Source organism: Gossypium hirsutum, chromosome A01 (assembly GCF_007990345.1).
Source record: "Gossypium hirsutum isolate 1008001.06 chromosome A01, Gossypium_hirsutum_v2.1, whole genome shotgun sequence".
Taxonomy (NCBI): domain Eukaryota; kingdom Viridiplantae; phylum Streptophyta; class Magnoliopsida; order Malvales; family Malvaceae; genus Gossypium; species Gossypium hirsutum.
In genome coordinates, this window is record NC_053424.1 from 28049118 (window position 1) to 28058883 (window position 9766).

Below are 9766 nucleotides of genomic sequence, written 5' to 3' on the forward strand. Positions count from 1 at the left end.
TTTGATGATGAATTTGAGTTATACCATTGTTAATTTTTTAAGTTTTGTGATGTTAATTGGTGAAATATGAAAGCTTGATAATAGATAAATATATTTTGTATTGGGATTTTTGATGAATTTACTAATTATGGACTAATTTGCGAAATTGAGAAATTAAGAGGTTAAAGTGTTAAATAAATGAAATACATGGGCTGCTAGGGACCTTAGGAAGGTTCGGCTAAGGTATGGTTTTGATGAATTTTGTATATTTGGTGTTTTGTATAATTAGAACTAAAATGGTAAAATGTGTAACTTTAGGGGCTAAAGTGTGAAAATGCCCAAATTTATATTTATGGATTCAATTGAATGAATCGGTGAATAAATGGGTTAATTTTGAATATATATAGATCAAGAAAGAAAGAACTCGGATTTAGATTGAGGAAAATCAAAGGTTATCGAGTAATCGATCCAATTCATCCATTCTGAGTACAAGGTAAGTTCGTATGTAATAAACTTTGTTACAATTATTTTTTTAATGCTTCGATAATGCATAAATTGTGTATTTGCAACAACCACTGTGTATGACGACAAGTCTACTATGTTTGGCACTTAGTGTGCGTTTCAAAATAGCTCCGGCTATAAATAGCACTTAGTGTGCGAATTGGAATAGCTTTGGCTATATGAGGCACTAAGTGTGCAATACCGAGATAGCTACGATTTAATGTGATCGCACTAAGTGTGTGAAACCGTTATAGCTTAGGCTAATCACTAATGTACTAAGTGTACAAATTCTTGGAACATTGAAAGACTTCTAAACAAATTAATGTATTGAACAAAGATGTGAGAATAAAGTAAATAAATACGGGAAAGTTCAGGTATGTACAATACCTATGTGGTAGTTGATACTATGTTTATGAAGCTTGATGAATTCGTATATACATGTTAAATGGTGATGGATTAGAATTGAATGATGATATAAGAACTACTAAGTTTTTATTAATTGATGTTTGGTATTATAGAAACTGTTGAGTATATTTGGTATGAACTTACTAGGCTATGAAGCTTACTGTATGTTATTTGTCTATGTTTTATAGATCATTGAAGCTAGCTTGGATTCGGGGATCGTCAGGAAATGCCATCACACTATCGATCATCTTGTTAGTACTTTTGAAGCTTGTATATATGGTATACGGCATGTATAGGCTAGTGTTATTTTAGTATGTTTTGAGTCATGATATTAGCCATGAGATTTGGCTTGTAAATGTGGTATGTATATCCATTTAAGTTGGCTTGAATTATGTGTTTGGTAAGTGTTATGTGTGATGTATATAATGCTTTATGAGTTGATTTGGTTAAGATGATGATATGGTGTGTTTTGTGATGTAAAATAGATGATATTATGATGAATTGGTGAATATGGAATTTATGCAAGCTTGTGATGATTTTGGTATAATGATTTGGTATATTTTGAATGTGGAATTGAGTAGTTAAAATGTTTGATAATAGATGTTATAATATGTGTGTGAATTTGGTATGTTTTGGGCTGCCTATAAGTGTATCAAAATGATTTCAAATTGGTTGCAATGTGAGCATAAGATTAGGGTGGTAAATTGGCTTTGCAAATGGCCTACTTTTGTCTACAAGGGCACAGAAACGGGTGTGCGTCTTAGCCGTGTGTGACACGCGGCTATGTTACACGGCCATGTGTCCTCTAGGGTAGCCCTACAAATTTAAGTCAGTCTCAAGCACGGCCTAGACACACGGGCGTATGGTTGGCCGTATGACCCAAGTCAATAATCTCTCCGGTTTTCCCACGGCCAAGGCAGACGGGCGTGTCTCTGGCCGTATGATGCAAGTTATTATGTATGCTCTATTTTCACACGGTCTACAACACGGGCGTGTCCGATAGCCGTGTGAGGCACACGGCCTGTTTACACGGGCGTGTGACCTATGAATGTAGAATTTTTCTAAGTGTTCTAAAATTTTTATATGTGATCAGTTTAGTCCCAAACCATTTTTAAACATATTTTAAGGTCTTGTAGAATCTTATAAGGGACAATGTGAATGCTTGCGAATGGTTTTTTATAATGAATGTATAAATGTTTGTGAATGGGATGTGTTATTTAGTAATGCCTCATAACCCTATTCTGGCGTCAAATATGGGTTAGGGGTGTTACATCACTAATTGTATTGCACAAATCAGGCCATTGGGTAGCCTTTTTTCCTTTATATTTTTTATTGCACATTAGGGACAATGTGCTGAATAAAGTGTAAGGGTGACTTAGAAAAATTTAAACTTTTTTTTCTTCTATTTTTTAGTTGTTTTTAAATATTTGTTTCTACATGTTTTCCATGTGCTTGAGCTTGTAGAAATAGAAGTGACATGTTTGGAGTATGTTAATAGGATTTTGTGAATAAACTATAAATTTAATTTGATAAAAATTTATTCTAAATTATCTAATTTTAGACTACTTAGTTCAATTTATAACACTATGAATAAATTTAAGATGTTAAGTATATCGCATGTATCTAAATATCATGAAAGTTTAATTGAATTATAGGTTGTAGAAATTGATAGACTTGGTTGATTTAATCATTGTATAAAATTTCCTCGGGACGAACTAAGGCATTGTTTGGTAAACAATTTTTTTTCGAGCCAAAAAGCTATTCTGTAAATATTTTCCCTAATGCCTAATTTGAAGCCTTAATCCATTTTCTTGATGAACCGTAATTAAAACCCTAAGCCTAAAGAATATTGTATTTGATCCTTTATTTCTTGGTCCTTGCATGGATTTAGACGTCCAACCATTGATATTGAGGGATTATGTAGATACATTACAATAGTTTCAAAAGAATAAAAAATGAGTGGAATTAAGGAATTGTACGGTATAGTGAGTATAAGATTTTTGAGCTTGTATAAAAATAAGGAAAAATGTGAAAAAAATATAAAGCATAGTGAAGTTGAAAAAAAGTATTCTTACATTTGTTCAAAAAAAATACAAGCTCGAATGATTGTACTCATGAATACTATACTATGCCTTAGTAAATGGAGAAATAAGGAAGGTGAGAGAAGTGGATACTAAGTGTGAGCATATGTATACTCGGGGGAGTATCAGGACAATACAATATGCCAAACTACTTTCGGGCTTAGTCATTTTGTTGAGCCTGTTCTTGAAATTCGAATCAACCTAAGCTGGAGAACGTTACAAACCAAAAAGTCCTATGGGACTTAGGTGGTGCTTTATATGGATGACATTGTGCCAAGTTTTGATGTTTTTACCATTTGTATTCACTTGAACATAATTGTATATTTATATATCTGCTTTGATGGAAACTTATACTTAATATTCTTTTATTTGTTTGCTTTGAAATTTATTAAACTAACCTATCTAATTTTAGAAATTCTGAGTCAATTGTATATTAAGCTAGAGTTATATGTTTATTTACACTATCTTGTGAATATAATTTTATCCAATTTCCTGTATAAGGCTAGCTCAAGTACATTTTATTTTCTTGAATGTTATTTTTATTTTTAGATTTTTTTTTGTTTTTATTTTACTTTTGTTTCATTTGCTTGAGGACAAGCAAAGACTTAACTGTGGGGGTATTTGACTTGTCATCAAATGTAGTACTAATTTTGGTCTATTTCTACACTTAATGAACTTGCTTTCTAGACAATTTAGTATTTATTACTACGTTTTTGGTATTTAGTAGTTAGGATTAAAAGTTAGTAAAAATAAGTGTTTAACACATTTTGTGAGTGTTGTGACCTATTAGGCCAACACGGGCCTTATATAGTGCTAATTTGTGTAATTAAGTGTAGAGGGCGATGATTTATAGGCTCAATTGTCGTAGGAGTAAGGGACAAGTGATGCACAAGCTTCCCGAGCTGCTAAAGCATGACACAAAACCAAGAAGGCATAAATTTGTTGTTGTGTTGTGCCGTAGGTGGTGTATAGTGCTACATAAGGCCAACATGCAACCCAATTATTCTGGGATATTTTTGTCCATACAATTGACTTTATACGAAGACCTAGAATGTGATGAACACTTATTTAAAACTGTCAACATTCCTATAAATAAGACCTTACGGGTTTGTTGTAACTAAGTTGTCCTAGACGCCTTCAAAAACCCCCGTACATGAGGAGTAGGATTAAACTAAGTTTTCTTTGGGTTTTCATAAACTCTTTGTTCTTCTCTCTTGGAATTATTTTCAATTCCAGAGTTTTTTTAGTTAATCGAAGTATTTCAATTATTTCCCTTTCGCAAGTGACGATATTTGGTTATTCCAATCGAGAGATTCATTACTCCGCGCTCTGCTCTACTCGACATCGAATCAAGATTATTCTAATCTCTTTTCTCTTTTGATTCAATCATGTTCTTTACATGTTTTATTCAATTGAGATTAAGATTATGAATAACATGAGTGGTTAAATCCCTTATGGGAGATTAACGAGTGGATGGAGACGTGGTTAACGGAGGATCTAGGGTTCCCCGATAAGATTAGCTGGTATAGATTATGTGTTCATAAACCCTAGACTTGACAACCAAAGGAAGTAATAATATGTTAAACGAGAAGTTTAGTCGAGTAAATCATAGTTTATCCTAGTTGAGAAAGTGAGATCGGGAGATAAGCGAGTATCAACGAATCAATTAATCAGTTAGAGGCCGAGAGGTAATAATTGGTTAGTTGATAGCTAATCCACCCTAAAACCCTAATTTGAAGTTAATTACAACCACTAAATTGAGTTAATCTTCATGATTGGTTTAATTAATTTAGCTGTTTGTCTATTTTATTTTTTACTTATTTTAGTTATTTAATTTTTTTTATTAATCTCTTTTATGATATATCGTAATAAAGGATTTAACTATTACTATTTAAACTCGTTATTGTAAAGAGATTTTCAATAGATTTATTTCATCCTCCCTTGGTTACAATTCTTGGAATACTTTCTGTGTTTCATTGTACAAAAATATTATATTACAATTTAACTTGTATACTTGTGGACACTGCCAATTTAATTTCTGATTTTTTTGGGAGATATTTTTACTATAAACTATAACATGTTTATAAGCAATCAATCTTATTTCAACTCATTCAATTTGAGCTTCAATGTGGGTGTTTGTGCAAGATACCAGGTCAAACCAAAAGATTTACATGCCAAGGCAGTTCAAGGAATCATTATGTAGGTTCATGGAACCCCTAGGTTCATGGAACCCCCAAACTTGGCATTTAGTTTTCTAAAAATAGTCTCATGTGCTTAGTTGGATACAATTATGCTAATTGGGCTAGGAACATGGATGATAGAAAAGAAATTTAGGAGGATGTTTTTACCTAGGAGGCCATCTTATATCGTAGTACTGTTGAAGTGGAAGACAATACAAAAGGGAGTTATTTTGCTAAGTGGTTATGGTTGAGACATATTTTAGAAAATTTTGGCATCGCCTTACCAATAGCTACAGCTTATTGTCACAATACTAGTACCATGAACATTTGAAAGAATCCAATACACCAATTCGAAACCAAACACATTGAAATTAGGCATAATTTTATTTGTGATTTGGTGGAGAATAGGACAGTTGAATTATAGTATGTACCCACCTAAAACTAGTTGATAGATTTGTTCACAAAAGCTTTAGATACAAACAAATTTTAGAGCTTGGGAAGGTCTATTGATATTTAACGAGCTTGAAAACATGTAACAATCAAAGAAGGCATCCATATAACTATCATTAATGTCATTTTGGTGATTTTATTTCCTAAGCTCTAAAGAAAAAAATTGGAAGCAATTATTTATATTTTTTTTGGAATAATAAGTGATTTTTTTGTGAGAAAATCTAATTAATTTTCTCTCTTGTAGATCTTGATGAGTGGTCGCATTAAATGGGATGTGATTACTTATTTTCCTCTTTAAATTACCCTTCAAATCAACCTTGATTCTTTACCAGCGTTTCTCCCAAATCCTTCAAGAAGTGTTAAATTTAACTTTGCATCCCAGAAGCCTCTCTACTTAAAACCTAAAGAAGTTCTCCTCCTATTGTACCCATGGAAAGACCAAAGATCACAACTGCAAAAGGATAACAAAAACATCTCCAAACACAACAAGCACGAGAAAAAAAGTACCCAAGGTTAAGCTGCCATTAATAAAGAACAATAAATGCCCACTACCCAAGACCTTATCTAAGTAACCCCTTCACCTCAATATCTAAAACCAATCCCACTGATCCCACTACCTTTGCTCCAATCAATATCGTGTCCACCAAACCAAAAACTAAACAACTTCACCTTCATCACTGAATCCCCAAATCGATCAAGAAGCAAACATTGATGATTTGATTCAATTCCTAACCACTAAATAAGAGATACCAAAAACTAACCCCAATCTAGTTGCCAATCCAATTGTTAATCCACACTCAACCACTATAAGCCCTTTAAAATTTGGTAACTTCAATACCAACATTCAATAACCAAAACCAAAGGAAGAGAAAGAAGAACAAGAATAAGAAGGGACTAAAATAGTATTTGAGAAAACCTCGTCTGATGAGGTTGAAATTATTGGGGAAGTACCCATTTTTCTTGGCTCTACTTCTTTAAGAAGGTTGTCAACCAGGTCTATAGCAGCCGAGGAATTCCAAGCTTCAGCTCTTTGTAAAAAGGAAAAGGTAAAGTAACCCATAGTGACAAAACCCAACAAAAAGAGGAAGTTTAGTGTCGATAGTTCTTTAAAGTCCTCTGTTGAATCTAGTTCAGACTCAATCGCTTTTAATAAGATGCCACTCGACAACATCATGAAGGCTCACACCAATAACCCCTTATGTTCCCTCTAGTGTTGCAAAAAGGAAAAAAAGAAAGAAAGAGGTATTTGTGCCTAGATATTAGCTGATCTATAGAAGCAGGTAGAAGACAAAAAGAAAGAATAAAGGTTGAAGAAGAAAAAGTGTTTTAGGACCCTATTTGCTCCAAACGTTATGCCAAATTGATCTTGAAGGAGTTTATAAATGAATAGAATATTGATATATGATCCTTTGGAGATCACAGAATTCATAAAGCCCTTCACAGTGCAGACCTGTTTGGTTCAGTCTACTATGCAGAGCCTTTTGTGAAGTAGGTTGTGTATGAGTTTTATGCCAACCTAAACAAAAGGATCGCTGTTTAAGGCCATCTATTTTTCCACAAATGTTTATTCGAGGGAAGGATCTAAACTTAGCCCAAAAGAGATTCAGAAAGGTTAGCATTGCCATACAGCCAACGAGGTAGAAATTAAGGAATCAATCAATCAAATTGTCACAACACTTACGAAAAACCTACATTCTTCCTGGCTTGTAACAACTACGCTCTATTCTTCTTCTTAATCTACCATTTATGCTACAATATTTTCTATTGTGACTAAAAATTGGCTTCCAACTAACCATAGGGACACAATAACAAAAAGAATGGTAGTTTTGTTTAGAAAGGTAGTGGATATAATAGGCTTTAATCTTAACCAATGAATGCACCATGACGTACGTAAGCCCCACAAAAAATTAGCAAAAAATATAAAGATTTAAAACCGGCTTTGATTGTAAGTGTGACTTGTCAGTTATAATATTTGTAAGTATACAATAGAGAACTTAGAGCATTCCAAGAATCAAACCCAAAGGAGATCGAATGAGATAGTGAAGAGACAATGATTGAGGATGCAATTAGAAAGTCTAGCTAGCTAATGGCTAAGTAGTATATTATGACAATACATGAGATGAAGTGAATTAAGCTAGATGTAATACATGAGATGAAGTGAATTAAGCTAAATTACATCTAAAAGGATTAATTGAATAAACACCAAAATAAAAGATGTATTAACCAAATAAAATAGAGTATTTGATAAATATCCATGTTGATAATTAGCTCCCGAATTAGAGAACTAAATTTCTTAAACTCCTAATTGGTCCAATTTTACCTATCAGCCAACATTTTACCCAATTAGACAATTTTGTCCAATTTATCTCTCGACCTCACTAGACTATATCAAGAAAATCAAATTTGTTCACAATAGGATATCCTTTCGGTCTCATCAATCTAAATGTTTCCCTAGAATCATCAATTCTAGGTTTTTAAGTTTATTTGATTTAATACAATTTTTATAATATAGTCTCTCACCTTAAAATAAATCATTTAACATGTCAATCAATCGACCACAATAAAGTTTAGTTTCTATTGATCATCAAAACATGAAGCCCAACCAGTTTCATGCTTAAATGAATTATCAAATACTCACAAAAGAGGTACGGGTTAAGAATTGCTTAGTAAATCTTGAAGAGGTCAATGATGGAATTGATGAAAAGAAAGAATAATCTACAAATCCATAGCCAAATTAATACTTTGGAACTTTAAATAACCATAAGATTTAAACCTATTGATTACTATGAAGAAAAACTCAAAATGACACAAGAGATCCTTGTACCTTTTTGAGTTAAAGAAGAAAAATAAAGAAAAATAAAGAAAATGGAAATATAAAGCCTAACCTAGAAAAGGAAAAGCCTAGGAATCTAAAATGATTGAGGGAACAAGAAGATGATGATTGGAATATTGACTTGTATATCTTTTTAAGCCGTAAAAAGGCTTTAAATAGCTTGACACTACAACCTTAATATTGAAAAAAATGCCCTTCAAATTGTGGCTGACTTGAGGTTTTCTAGACAGAAAATTACCCTACAAATTTTCACCTATTAGGATTCAATGTCATAACAACCCAAGCTTTGGTGCCGTTACCCCCACGATAGTTGGCTTATAAGAGGCTTGAGGAGCACTTAGTTTCACAACATTAGCTTACCGATGTCACAACCTAGACCACAGTTTACTTAATCTCATTCACTTTGATGTTTGGCTTGAAGTTGCAACCTCGAGAGCTTGAAGTCATAACCTTAAGGCACAATGTCGTGACACCCTAAACGACATCCATAACAGTCCACTTCAAGTTGGGATTTTGTGAAGTCTAACTCTTTTATGGTGATGAAAGGGTCATTACCGTGACACATGGGCTCCACTTTCCTAATCTTGACCATAGTAAAGGTCCTCCTTGATGTTTTGCCTCAATCACCTCTTTACACAAGCTTAAATCAACCATTAGACTTTAAATGGCATAGTTTTGCCAATTTGGTTCTCAAAACTAATAAAATGTAACAAAAGTTAGCATTGAAACTAAAATATGAGAATCAATAAAAAAAACATTAACAAGACTCTTAAATTGCTTGAGAACAAGATTATTAAGTACAAGAAAGAGCCTAATGTGATGTGTAAAATTACATCAAATCAAACTCTCATTGTTCAATAGACATCGTAATTGGTCAATAGATATGTACAATGCAATTAATCCTTCCAACATACAACACAAGAATGATGAATAGAAAAATCACAACTTTGAGAGTAAATCAAATAAGTTTACAAAATTACAAAATGAATAGACATAAAAGCAATCATGCAAAAATACCCTTGTTCATATTATTCCATCAAAACTACCTATGTAAATATAATGTATATACATAAGAGAGAACTCAATTAATTCATTTCTCATATAAGTATCGCAAGTTAAGAATGTATAAACAAAGATATTAAGGTCACATAGAACTTCTAGGGTTGTAATGTTCTGTAGCTAAGGGATGGTTTGTGTTTAAAGAAAAAGTAGCAACAATATAGTTTTAAGCACTAGAAATAGTAGAGCACATGACATTGTTCCCTTTTCTTCCCCAATTTTACCATTATGTTCACCTCCTTATTTCTCCTTCTCTCACATTCATTTTATCTCTAAAT